Source organism: Myotis davidii, unplaced genomic scaffold (genome assembly GCF_000327345.1).
Source record: "Myotis davidii unplaced genomic scaffold, ASM32734v1 scaffold1219, whole genome shotgun sequence".
Taxonomy (NCBI): domain Eukaryota; kingdom Metazoa; phylum Chordata; class Mammalia; order Chiroptera; family Vespertilionidae; genus Myotis; species Myotis davidii.
The window spans coordinates 297,825-308,971 of NW_006290442.1; the positions used below are offsets into that span (position 1 = coordinate 297,825).

Genomic DNA, 11,147 nt, shown 5'->3' on the forward strand with positions numbered 1-11,147 from the left:
ATATGCCATGACTCTAACAATCTTCTCATGACCCCCACCCTGTGTTAGACTCCATGATGATTCAAACCCAGAGAAGGCTGGGGTGACTCCTTTATTGCTCTTGCATCTGTTCACAACCAGATTCACCCCCTCACCAGTGGGTTCATGACAGAGGCAACATAGTGTTTTGACCAGATGATGGGCTCTGCAGTCAGAAAAACCTGGGTTTACTGGAAAGTGCTTGATATTCTTATTATTAGCTGTTTTACTTTCCACAAGTTACTTGACCAAATCAAACTCCAATTCTCCAAAGAACAGCCCAAAAGAACATCTACTAAGCAGGTGGTTGTACTGATGAAATGAAATAACACATGTGAAGGCCAGGCTCAGAGCCAGGCCCCAGTAGAAAGTAGACATTTTCTGACATTTCCCCCTTGCTGACCAGCCCATAGAGAGGCAGAGAGGATGGGCCAGGACAAAGCCCCTGCTCTAAGTGGCTTTTGCTAATGAGTCACTTCCAAGACTTTCCAAGACCTGTGGCAGGAGGAACTTCTTAGTTGGCATACACATACATCTAATTTTGGGGTCTCTCTGTGTATTCATTGTTATAAAGATCAAAGCAAAAGCTCTCTTAGATGCCGCTTGGAAGTTGACAGGGTGATGTATCAGTTGGCTGGTTCCATCTGAACATTTCCTCTGGAAGGTTACCCATATTCATGCTCTAAAACCCTCTTTCTGCACCATCTTCTGAAAAATTACACAGTGCCTGAGCTTTGCTGTGAACATTGAACAATGACCTGTATTCGGGAGTTATAAAAACAAAATCCAGACTCACGTCTGTTCTGAATCTGAGTTTCACAAACATTAATTTGGCTTGGAGGCTTCTGGCAAAGGGCACACAGGTCACTGGTTTTATTTCCTGTCTTCACAGTGGATAATGCAGGTGGGTGATGGAGTGCCCATTAGCGACCTCTAATGATGTTCTACTTTCTAATATCTGGTATTTAATTAAGGCCTAATCAGATAAGGCCTCCTCCATAAAGGATCAGACACCTGGCAGATGTACACCGGCCCAGGTCATTCTCAAGTGGGGCTCAGGCTCATGTGACCCTCCTGGTTACTGCTCAGAAGCCCTACCCCTAAGAAGTAAGAGCAGGAAGGGCTGGTCTTCTCCAAAAGGTTAGAAGGGGTGGAAGGAGTAGGCATTAATATTCTGCTTCTCTGGGGGCTCTGGGAGCTACAAGCAGGAACTCAGCCCAGGGTAGGGCCCAGGAAGCACCAAGAGAATTCACAAGAAGACAAAGTAAAGGGCTTTTGAAAATGCAAATAGAGTGCCTAATTTATTTCTTATTCTAAAAAACAAAAATACTAACAAATATGCCTGATCTGCCTGCTTAGTTATTTGTGTGCAAAGCCTCTCTGGTCTTATTTTTTAAAACATTTCTAAGGTGTTTCAATGGCCTCCCTTTCTTTTCTCTGTGCACATTTCTTGAAGACTCTTCACTAATGTCTGCACATGTCCATGGGCACAAACATTCAAAGATTGTGAATGAATGAATGAATGAATGAGTGAGTGAGTGAGTGAGTGAGTGAATGAGCAAATGCGTTAGATCATAGTCTCCCAGTCGCCCAGGAAGACTTCTGACTAAGGTGCCCCATGACCTCCACATAGTGCAAGGTTCCCCAGGACTATTCCATGGACTAGACTCCAGCAGGACTGCAAGCAGCAGAAATAGACAAGGACTTATAGTTTACTCCGACAGATAGGTATGTATGGGACATTCCTTGGGTGCCCCCAGAGTGAGTGAATGCTGCCCCTGTTCTCAGCACTAGCCTTCTTATCCATTTGCTCCTATAGATACAAAGATGCAGAAATATGAAGAGACAGATCACAGAACAGCAAAAAGCACTCTGTTTCTGCTTACAAAAAGGCAGAAGGAATCAATTAACCCATAAAACACACAGCAATCTGGGCCTCTGTTCATTAAACATTGCCCTTCTGCATCCAAACATTTCTCAGAGCAGATGTGGCCCCCCACTTGGCGCAGTGAGTGGATGGTCCCTTTGTGAAAGGAAAAAGACACACCTCCCTTCAGTCCAGCTGTGGACTAGATTTCACACCCCACTTATCCCCTCACCCAGTTGCTTTTGTGCAGTGCCCAACCTGCACAACCTTATACTGAGTCCTGGAGGCAGACAATTTATGCTCTTGTTCCAGCTGACAACCTTGATTAAAGTTTCTCGTTGGGGGGGCCCTTGATTTCCTCATTGGGTGCCTAGTGCAAGGTTCCCCAGGACTATTTCATGGACTAGACTCCATGGAATGAAGTTAATGAATGAAGGAGGAAGGTTGAATCTAAAAATCCCTAAGATATTTTGCAGCTACAAAATGCTTTGATTTTTCAAATATGTGTTGAGTATGTGTAAGGTATTCGGAGAGTTTGGGGAATAACTGACATCAATAAAGAACCAGTGGCTGCAATGTCCAGTTTGACTTCAATTTGCATCAATTTCAAGCCTGATTTTTTAAAAAAGAGGCCACATTGTTTCTATGGACCCAAATACAATTGCCCAGTGGTATCATCAGGGGTAGTCTCACCCAACAATTACTTAAACTACGAGATTCAGTTTCCCAATCTGCAAAATGCTACCCCTCTATGGCAATTAATTAGGAATTACTGGCCAGTGTATGGTATGGGGTTGACTCAAAGAACTGTACATGTACACACAGCTACAGGTGTCCTGCTCTATGGCAAGCCTTTCAAAGGGGATCTTAGCCGCTGATATTAGGGTTCTGAGCAGCAATGGGCTGCAGAGCCCCACTACTAATCTGGATCCCACATCACAAACACTGTGTCAACTCAAGGTTGTTTTGAGGTCACTCTCTAGAGCTGTGTCTTTATTCTGTAAGGATGATGGAAAGTTTGTTCCACTAGCTGTGACAGAACCCTGGCTTGTAAAGTTTAGAATGATTAATCATAATTAGATGCACAACAGGAGGCAATAAACTCCAAATAGGGAGATTTCCCCCCCTGCAACTCCGCATTTACAAATTAGGCATCCAGATTTTTTTTTTGGTTGTTTTTAGTGAGATTATTTTTCCCTTTTGTCTTTAGTGGTTATTACATAAATGTAGTCATTCTAATTCACGGTCATTGGTTTAACCGTTTAGGTTTATTTTGTTGTTGTTATTGTTTTGTGATGCTTTGGTTGTTGTTGTTTTATAAGCCAGGCCAGTCTGACCTCATCTGGGCCTCCAGCATGTTCGTGAGAGTCAGTGGACCCCCAAAGGTCCATCTGAGTGGTCTCCCCACTGTAGACTCCTTACTGTTTCCCAAAACAGATCTTGTCCCACAGAAGAGTGAGCATGAGGGTCTTGAGCGGGAGGACAGGGAGCACCTGATGAGGCAGTGGAGCCTCCCTAATGCCACTCCCCTCTCAACACAGCCACCTGCTGCCCTCCATGCCCTTGCCATGCTCCTTATACACCTATGTTGGCAACTACTATACTGCCTGCTTCGCTCCTTCTGAGGGCCTGACTCACCTCTAGCCTATGGTCTCCTCTTAGTAGTATTTCAGCTTCCTATTTCCAGGATCTAGCATAGCACTTGACTCCTCACAAACATTCAAAGCTTGTGAGTGAATGAATAAATGAATGAATGAATAAGCAACTTTGGGGGAAAAAGGGTATTGAATTCAGAGACAAAAGATCTTTAAACTAGTCCTAATTATGATAGCAAAAAAATTATCAGTATTTGAATAGAACCTTACACAGTGATTTTACATGCATTGTCTCAATAATCCTCACAGGAACCTGTGAGATTGGTTTCATTATTCCATTTGTCTAATGAGAACTGGAGTTTAAAGAAATCAAAAGGCACAAGTCACCAGCCTCCCTGAGATTCCCTTCCTTCATCTGCAAATGATCAGACTATCCAACTCACCATGGGATTGCTATGCATGCCACAAGAAATCAGAGAAGACCAAGGACAACCCATTTTCCCCCTAAAGGCTGGTGGGGTTGGTTCCTAGGGTGAGGAGAGGGGAAATAATCATAGAGATAGAACCCATCAGCTCGCCTTGGCTTCCCACCCTCACCTTCTCCAGGGTCCAGATACATGGATAAACCCCTTACAAGGACAAACCCATCCCTATTCGTAAGCCAGAGATGATGGAAGAAATAGAATACCAACATCATTACCTTCAATATCTGATGGCACTTGGGATATATCCTGCAGGAAACAGACCCCATCATGGAATGGCATCAATGAGGCCTAGGTGCTAGCTATACTCAATATATAGTAGTAGAAACTTAAATATGGTTCCCCTCTCTCTTCCCAAGTCCTCTATTCACCTAAGAACATAGGGCTTGAGCTTCTGCCTTGTCGGATGCATAATCTGTCTGCTTCATGTCCTAGCCTGCTCTGGCCCCTTTGAGGGCTGAGAGCCCAGTCAGCTTAGCCGGAGCTCTCAGCTTTGGCCAGAGCCCTTCCCTGGCCTCGAGCTCCTGCTTGGCACATCTGCTCCCCTAGGCACTGGCTGTACTAACACTCAGGTAACCAAACCCATGCCAGGACTCATCCCTACCCCAAGTTATCATCGACCACTTAGAACCCCTAGCATGATACAGCTGGGGCAGATCCCTAACACACTGGCCACATGCAGATGATTTTTGGGCTGGGCCAACGTGGAAGAAATTAAGAAGGGAATGGAACTAGACGGAGTGGTTGAAATCAATGAGAATGTAGAAGGCAGCAAAGCTTCCCCTAGGCTCAGGGATTCAGGAAAGCATGCAAGCTTTCACTCACTAATTATAAATGGGACGGGTAGAACGTGTCTCCCACCCCAGGGAATTTGTACCATCAATCCTTCTGTGTAAATACTCTTTCCTCTACTCTTAACATGCTGACCTCTCTTAATCTCTTGGGTCTCAGCTTCAATTCCTTACTCAGAAAAAGGTCCTCTTTCCAGTGCTGTGCTTTTCCATGTTTAACAACAGGCTCTGTGAGAGGGGAAAAGCCCTGATTTTTAGTGTTTGCTGATGTCTGTGGTGCAAATACGTCCACCATGGCTGATTTCAGCTCTCACCACAATGTCCCTCAAGGCAGGTTGGGAAGAGAGGCACAGAATCGCTCACAAGGTAGGGTGAGCGGTTCCAATAAGTCACTGCCACCATCCAATGAAAGTGGATGCCCCATTTTTCTCAACAACTCTAACATGCTTCTTTCTAAGTGCTTTCACTATTTTAATTCTATTGTGATATTGTTTGTTCACTTGCTTTGATGTTTGCCTTCTCTGTGAGACTCTAAGTTTCATGAGGGCAAAGATCTTTTATGTCCTATTTGTGTTGACCCCTCCTACCCTCACCCCTCGCCTGGTACAGGACCTGGAGAGTTGCACACTAATGCCTGAAGGGATGGGTGCAGGAAACCCAGTCCTAAGACTGTGAACTGACCTCTGGAGCAGTTTGGAAAGGAAATCACAATTGCCAGGAGCACTAGCACAAGTTCATTAAAAACCATCACAGCTGACTCATCTCATCTTCTGTTGACAGGGTTACTGGTCAAGTTAATAAATGAAGTAATAATAACAATACTTCACATTTATTGGCTGCTTACTGCCCTCCGGATACTGCTGTACTGTACACAGTGGTATGCTCATAGACAATTAACAACTGGCTGTCCAGGAAAGAACCCCTGATTTTCGCATTTGCTGATTTCTTAGTGTAAATAATCCCACTGTGGCCAACTTCAAAACACCAAAGTGACTTCATCCATCCCACAAATTTAACAATACTGACAATTTAACAACCAGCCCTTAGGAGCCTGTAGAGCCCACTCCAGTACACCACGGTTTTACATGCAGGAACTTTGTGCCCCTCACAATGACCCTATCAGGTATGTGTCGCTATAATTCCCATTTCACAGATGAAGAAACAGAGACACAGAAAGTGAGTTTGACCAGATCTCACCTCCATGACATCTTTATGGGAAAGGTGAGAAATTATTGTGTGTGTTCATAACTGGCTACCTGACTGAATTTCAAGGTTCAGATTAAGAGCTGAGTGAGAACCAGCCTGAAGACGCATCCACATCACCCCTGGGCACCTATCCAATATACAAGTAACACCAAACAGGGAACAATGACCTTAGGAGAGTGATGCTCTGTAAGGAAGGACCAAATCTAACAATGTGATGTTTAATAGATATAAGAGTGGGACTCAGTCTGGATTTAAAACATCCACAGAGCAGATACAGGTTGGGAGCTACAGCACGCCAGTAGGCAAGTGTAGTTGATTCTGACTCTGTACCAGTGTGACATGGCCTCTCCCGTAACTGCTAATGGAACTGGAGCCACATTGTTCCAAGTGCAGCATCTGGGCCAGGCGCCTGGCTGTGCTTCTTAGCCTGACTGTCCAAGTGTGAGAGAGATACGGAGGCATGGGCAGAAGAAAAGGTGACTCAAACCAGCACAAAGGGTAAAGGAACTGGGGGGGGGGGTGGTTACTCAGAGATATGGGAGGAAGGCAACCATGTGAAGGAGCCTCCTCACTCCATCTGGCTCCAAAGGAGCACCGGGAAGCCCCCAGGGAACAGAGTGCCTCTTCGTGGAAGGCAGTGCTTTCTAACAATCACGGCTCTCAGAAGACGGGGTGAGGACCCCGTCCGAGGAATCATCCCCGACTGGATGACTGCAGAGCACAGAGGCCTGCTGCAGAGCAGAGAATTCAGGCAGCATCTATAAAAGCCGTGGAGCTATGTGGTCAACCAAGACCAAAGTGTAGAACATTAAGCCTGAAAGCACCTATAGTTCATTTTTGTTAATCCCCTACTCCTCATAAAGCCCCATATCTCTAATCCCTCAACACCCCTGCAAGCTGTTCATGGGCATATCTCCTCTACATGGAGCAAGCGGAGACAGGTGAAGCGATGTGCCAACGCCCCCCCTGGCATTATGTAGCAGAGGCCTCTCTGTCCATTGCCATTCTGGTCATGCTACACTCAGGCCCCTTCCATCCATGACAGGTGTGTTTTAGGACGTGCACCAGTAGAAGAAGAGAAAGAAGAGATACACTTTCTTTCCTTAGTTTTCTAAGAAATAAAAAGGATCTATTTATTTTGTTTCTAGAACTATAAAAATTTGTATCAATCCCTGAGCTCCCAAGTCAACATTCACAAATGATTCTACCTTTTAAAGCATCGCGGCAGCCCACTGGTTTCCTGGGCAGAGAAAGAGAGGAAATAATAGTTGTCAGAGCCCAAGTCAGAGAGGAGGCTGTGGGCTTGTGTGGGGGCCACGCATGTGGAAGCAGCCGTGTGAGGGCTGCATGGCTGCTGCACAGCTTCGTGGAGGTACGTGGCTGAATGCGAAGAATCCATCCTGAGGAGCTGTGCGGAGGTGGAGAGGGAGCGAGATTGATTGATGCTGGGTGGCAGGTATTTTATGTCCTGTGTTGTTATTTATGTCTTTACACCTACACTCCAGAGACACACACAAATGCTGGCTGACACAGCATTTCAAAAGCATTTCCATGGAAGCATTTGTGCAGTTAAGCTGTCCTCTCTCTAGTTCACATGCCACGGCTGGATGAGCTGTGCAGCTGACAGGACCCTGTGTGTGAGGGGCAGGAACACGGACGGGGCACTGGGCACAGGGCTAGCTATTCACTTGAGGACAATGGTTTGTCCTTCTTAGCCTTTGCCTCAATGACAAAATCAAGTGTGAGCCATCAACATAGGAAGGCTGGAACAAGTCCATCCTAAAGCCATCACGTGAGGCTGAGCGAACCAGACCTCTGTGCTGCCCCGGGAGGGGTTGAGTGTAGATGCCACAATAGTCCAGCATGAGGTGTTGAAGCTTGAGCAGAAAGGGCAGCCAGCACAGTACATCAGAGCCAGAGTGGGGTGAGCAGGACACTCTGGTGTGGGAGGGAGACTGCAGGGCCCCAATTGGAGCCTGAGCAGGGAAGGGAGGGTGCCCCGTGGGCGGCTGCCTGGCACAGGGTGTCAGAGTCCAGCACTGGGTGACAGAAGTATCTGCAGGGGCAGGAGATGCTGACAATGGGAGCTTGTTTACACACAGGGATTGATCCAGGACATAAACACATGCAGAATAACAGGAGCCAGAGTTTTCACCCTCAGAGAAATGAGGCACAAGCATGGGAACAGGAAGGGCAATACAAGCTGGACACTGGTGCTGGATTAGAAGTGGAAGTGATAGATGGACTCATACTTGACAATATGTGCAGATAGATGTAGAAATGCATGTTCAGTAAGTGTGTATGTACACACACACACACACACACACACACACTAGTTCTTTCTTCTGAGACAGCCTGGGAGCATCCACACCCTGAAGTCAGGAAGCACACCTCACTCCGAGTCCTCATTTCTAAATGGCACTGTCCACTAAGTGGAATCAAGGCTTGGAGAGAAGGCTGGTTCTGGAACAGAGGCATGGAAAGTACGAGGTGAGCCTGAAACATCAGTGCCAGAAAACAAGAACGCTCACAGGAAGTGAAGGAGGCATGTCAAAAGGATTTAGAAACCAGCTTGAAGATGCTCCAGTGACCAAATCAGGGACAATTTGAGAATCAAAGTAAGTACTGGCAATAATAGATACAGCCTATTGAATGAAATGGGAAATGAATGATGAGGAATGAAATATTTACATGGTTTCGAAGTACCTGTCCCAGAAAATCTTACTGACTACAAAGGGGGAAAGAGCAAGTTGACCATGAAGAAGCCTGGCAGACATCACCTGAACCACATGGTCAAAGTCAATGCTGTCAGGAACCAGGAAACCCAAACCGCATGCTCCTGCCAGTGCACAAGGAGAACCAGCGTGGGCTGCTGCTCCCGCAGGTGCGTTGCCGAGGAAGAGCAACAAACACAGCCCAACCGAAGGGCATGCACAGAATATGGCCTGTGGTCGAAAGCCACCACGTGGAGTAGTCTGTCCCAGCCTGGAGTAAAGAGAGACTCGCTGACAAATGCAGTGCATACCCAGAACTGGGTCCTTTAGCTGTGGGTGTGATGGTAACAACCGGCAGGATGTGATGAGGATCTGAGCACTGGATAATGACAAGGTATTCACGTTACCCTTCTGACTTCAATGGTTGCCCTGTGTTTATATAAGAAAATGTCCTTGTTTGTAGTCATGTGCATTCATGTGCTCAGGGGTGATGGGCCCCATGTCACAACTTACTCTCAAGTGGCTAAAAAACCCACAGTTGTATTTGCACCTCTTTTGTCAATTGGAATGTTTTGCAGGCTACAAGAAAGAAGAGAAAAAGGAAAGGGAGGGGAATTTTAAAAGTTATAGGAGTCTGAGGCAGGGAAGGGAGGGGGGACCATGAAGTGTGAATCAGAAGGGGTGGTCAGGGGATGAGCAGTTCTTTTCCTGGCAAGTTTCAGAGCCAGACCGTTCTCCTCCCAAAGTAGAGGGATCTCTCCGCTTCTGCTAGTCCCTTCCACCCCACATTCTGCTACCAATGGTGCAGGGCAGTGGCCCTCTGCTAGCCAGTGCAAGGAGGTGAGCCCAGAGGCTGCAGTTCAGACTCCAAGAGGTGGCGGCAATAGAGACAGGTGAAGAGTAAGAGGCTGGGCAGACCCTCAAAGGGCAGGAATCCCTGTGCAAGTGAAACCTGGGCAGAGTAGGGGAATTGTTAAATGTTCTTTGAAGGCCCCTCAGAGCCCAGGGCTGAGACTCAATAACCCTGACAGGAAATCTGCCTCTACATCTATTTTAATTTTAATTTTCAGAATTGGCAGGCACTCACTGAGCTTCCACATCAACTTTAGGAAAGAGTACAAGAATGAGAGCTGAAACCAAAGGCTCTGCCCCACATCTCCTGTCCTCAGTCTCCACATCTGTCAAATGGGAAACCACCTGTCCTACTTCACAGAGCTGGGGAAAGGGAGGTCAGGTGAAAACACGTGGATGCCAGGTTGTGTCACCTTTGCAGAGAAAATTCACCATTTCCTTTTGCCATCTTTAGTAGGCCAGTAGGGAGGACACCTCTGTCCCTGCTACCCAGCGCAAGTACTTCCCTGAGGCATGTACAGAAGAGATCTGGCCCCTAACTGAACCAAGACAGGTTGAATGACCAGCCCTAGGTCAGGGGTATTGAATGGCAAGCCCTAGGTCAGTTTATCTGAGCAACACTTCCTCTACTCAGGTTGGAAAGAGGCCTCTGGATGTTGGCTCTGCTCATAGCCCCATAAGTGTTGCTCACTCACCACCCCTAGCCTTTTCACTAATAGTCACCCACCTGTACCCCATTCACTTTCTCACCTCCTTGTTCACCCAGCGCAGATGTCAAGGCTCATTATTGTTGTAACTCTGGCTCCTCCCTTCCTCTGTTGTGTCCTCCCAGCAGGGCCCCACTCAGGCAGCTGTCCCCTCCACTGCACCCAGGCTGCTGAGCACAGCAGGAACACTGAGCTCACTGCATAGCTACGTCCACACACCTCTAACAAGGCTGCCGGCCCCCAGCCATCCCCACTACCATGATGTTTGCTTTTCCCTCCCTCCTTCGAAAAGACCATTCTATTCCTTCTCATCTCCCTGAAACACTTAACACCTCTCCTCTTCTGTTCTTTCCCACCAATGACTGTCTCATTCTTCATTGAGAAAATAGAAGCAACAAAGCAAAGGTTTCCCACCATTGGCCCACTTCCATTTGGACCCACACTCCCCCCTTTCCCTCTGTTACTGTGGTAAAACTGTCTCTACTCCAAGAGAAAGGTCAACCCTCCATCTGTGCTTTGTGTCCCAGATCCTCTTACTTTCTCAAGGACCTTGCTCCTGAATTTACTTTTTCCTGTGTCTGCGATTTTGTTCTCCCTTTCTACTGGACCATTGAATCGTACACATTTTTTCATATCTCCTGTCCTTATAAAAACAACTCACTTCCTTGATCTTACATTTCCTTGTAGCTCCTGTTCCATTTGTCTGTTCCCCATTACAGCAAGAAAACTTATTTGTATTCCTCACTTCACAGTCTATCCCTAACCTACTCTAAGTGGACTTCGGTCCTTATCCCTACACTTAGTCCGCTCTTGCAAGAGCACCAGTAACCTCCATGTAGCCTAATTCAGTGGCCACTTCTCTGTTCTTATCTTACTGGATATCTTAGCATCCCCTAAGAGACAGTTGACCACTTC

At 46.7% G+C, this 11,147-nt stretch overlaps 1 protein-coding gene across 1 annotated transcript in view; it reads right to left on the reverse strand.

Annotated features, from left to right (window-relative positions):
- The window catches only part of PRMT8 (protein arginine methyltransferase 8), a 70,062-nt gene that overhangs the window by 26,612 nt on the left and 32,303 nt on the right, over window positions 1-11,147 (reverse strand). The window lies entirely within an intron of this gene.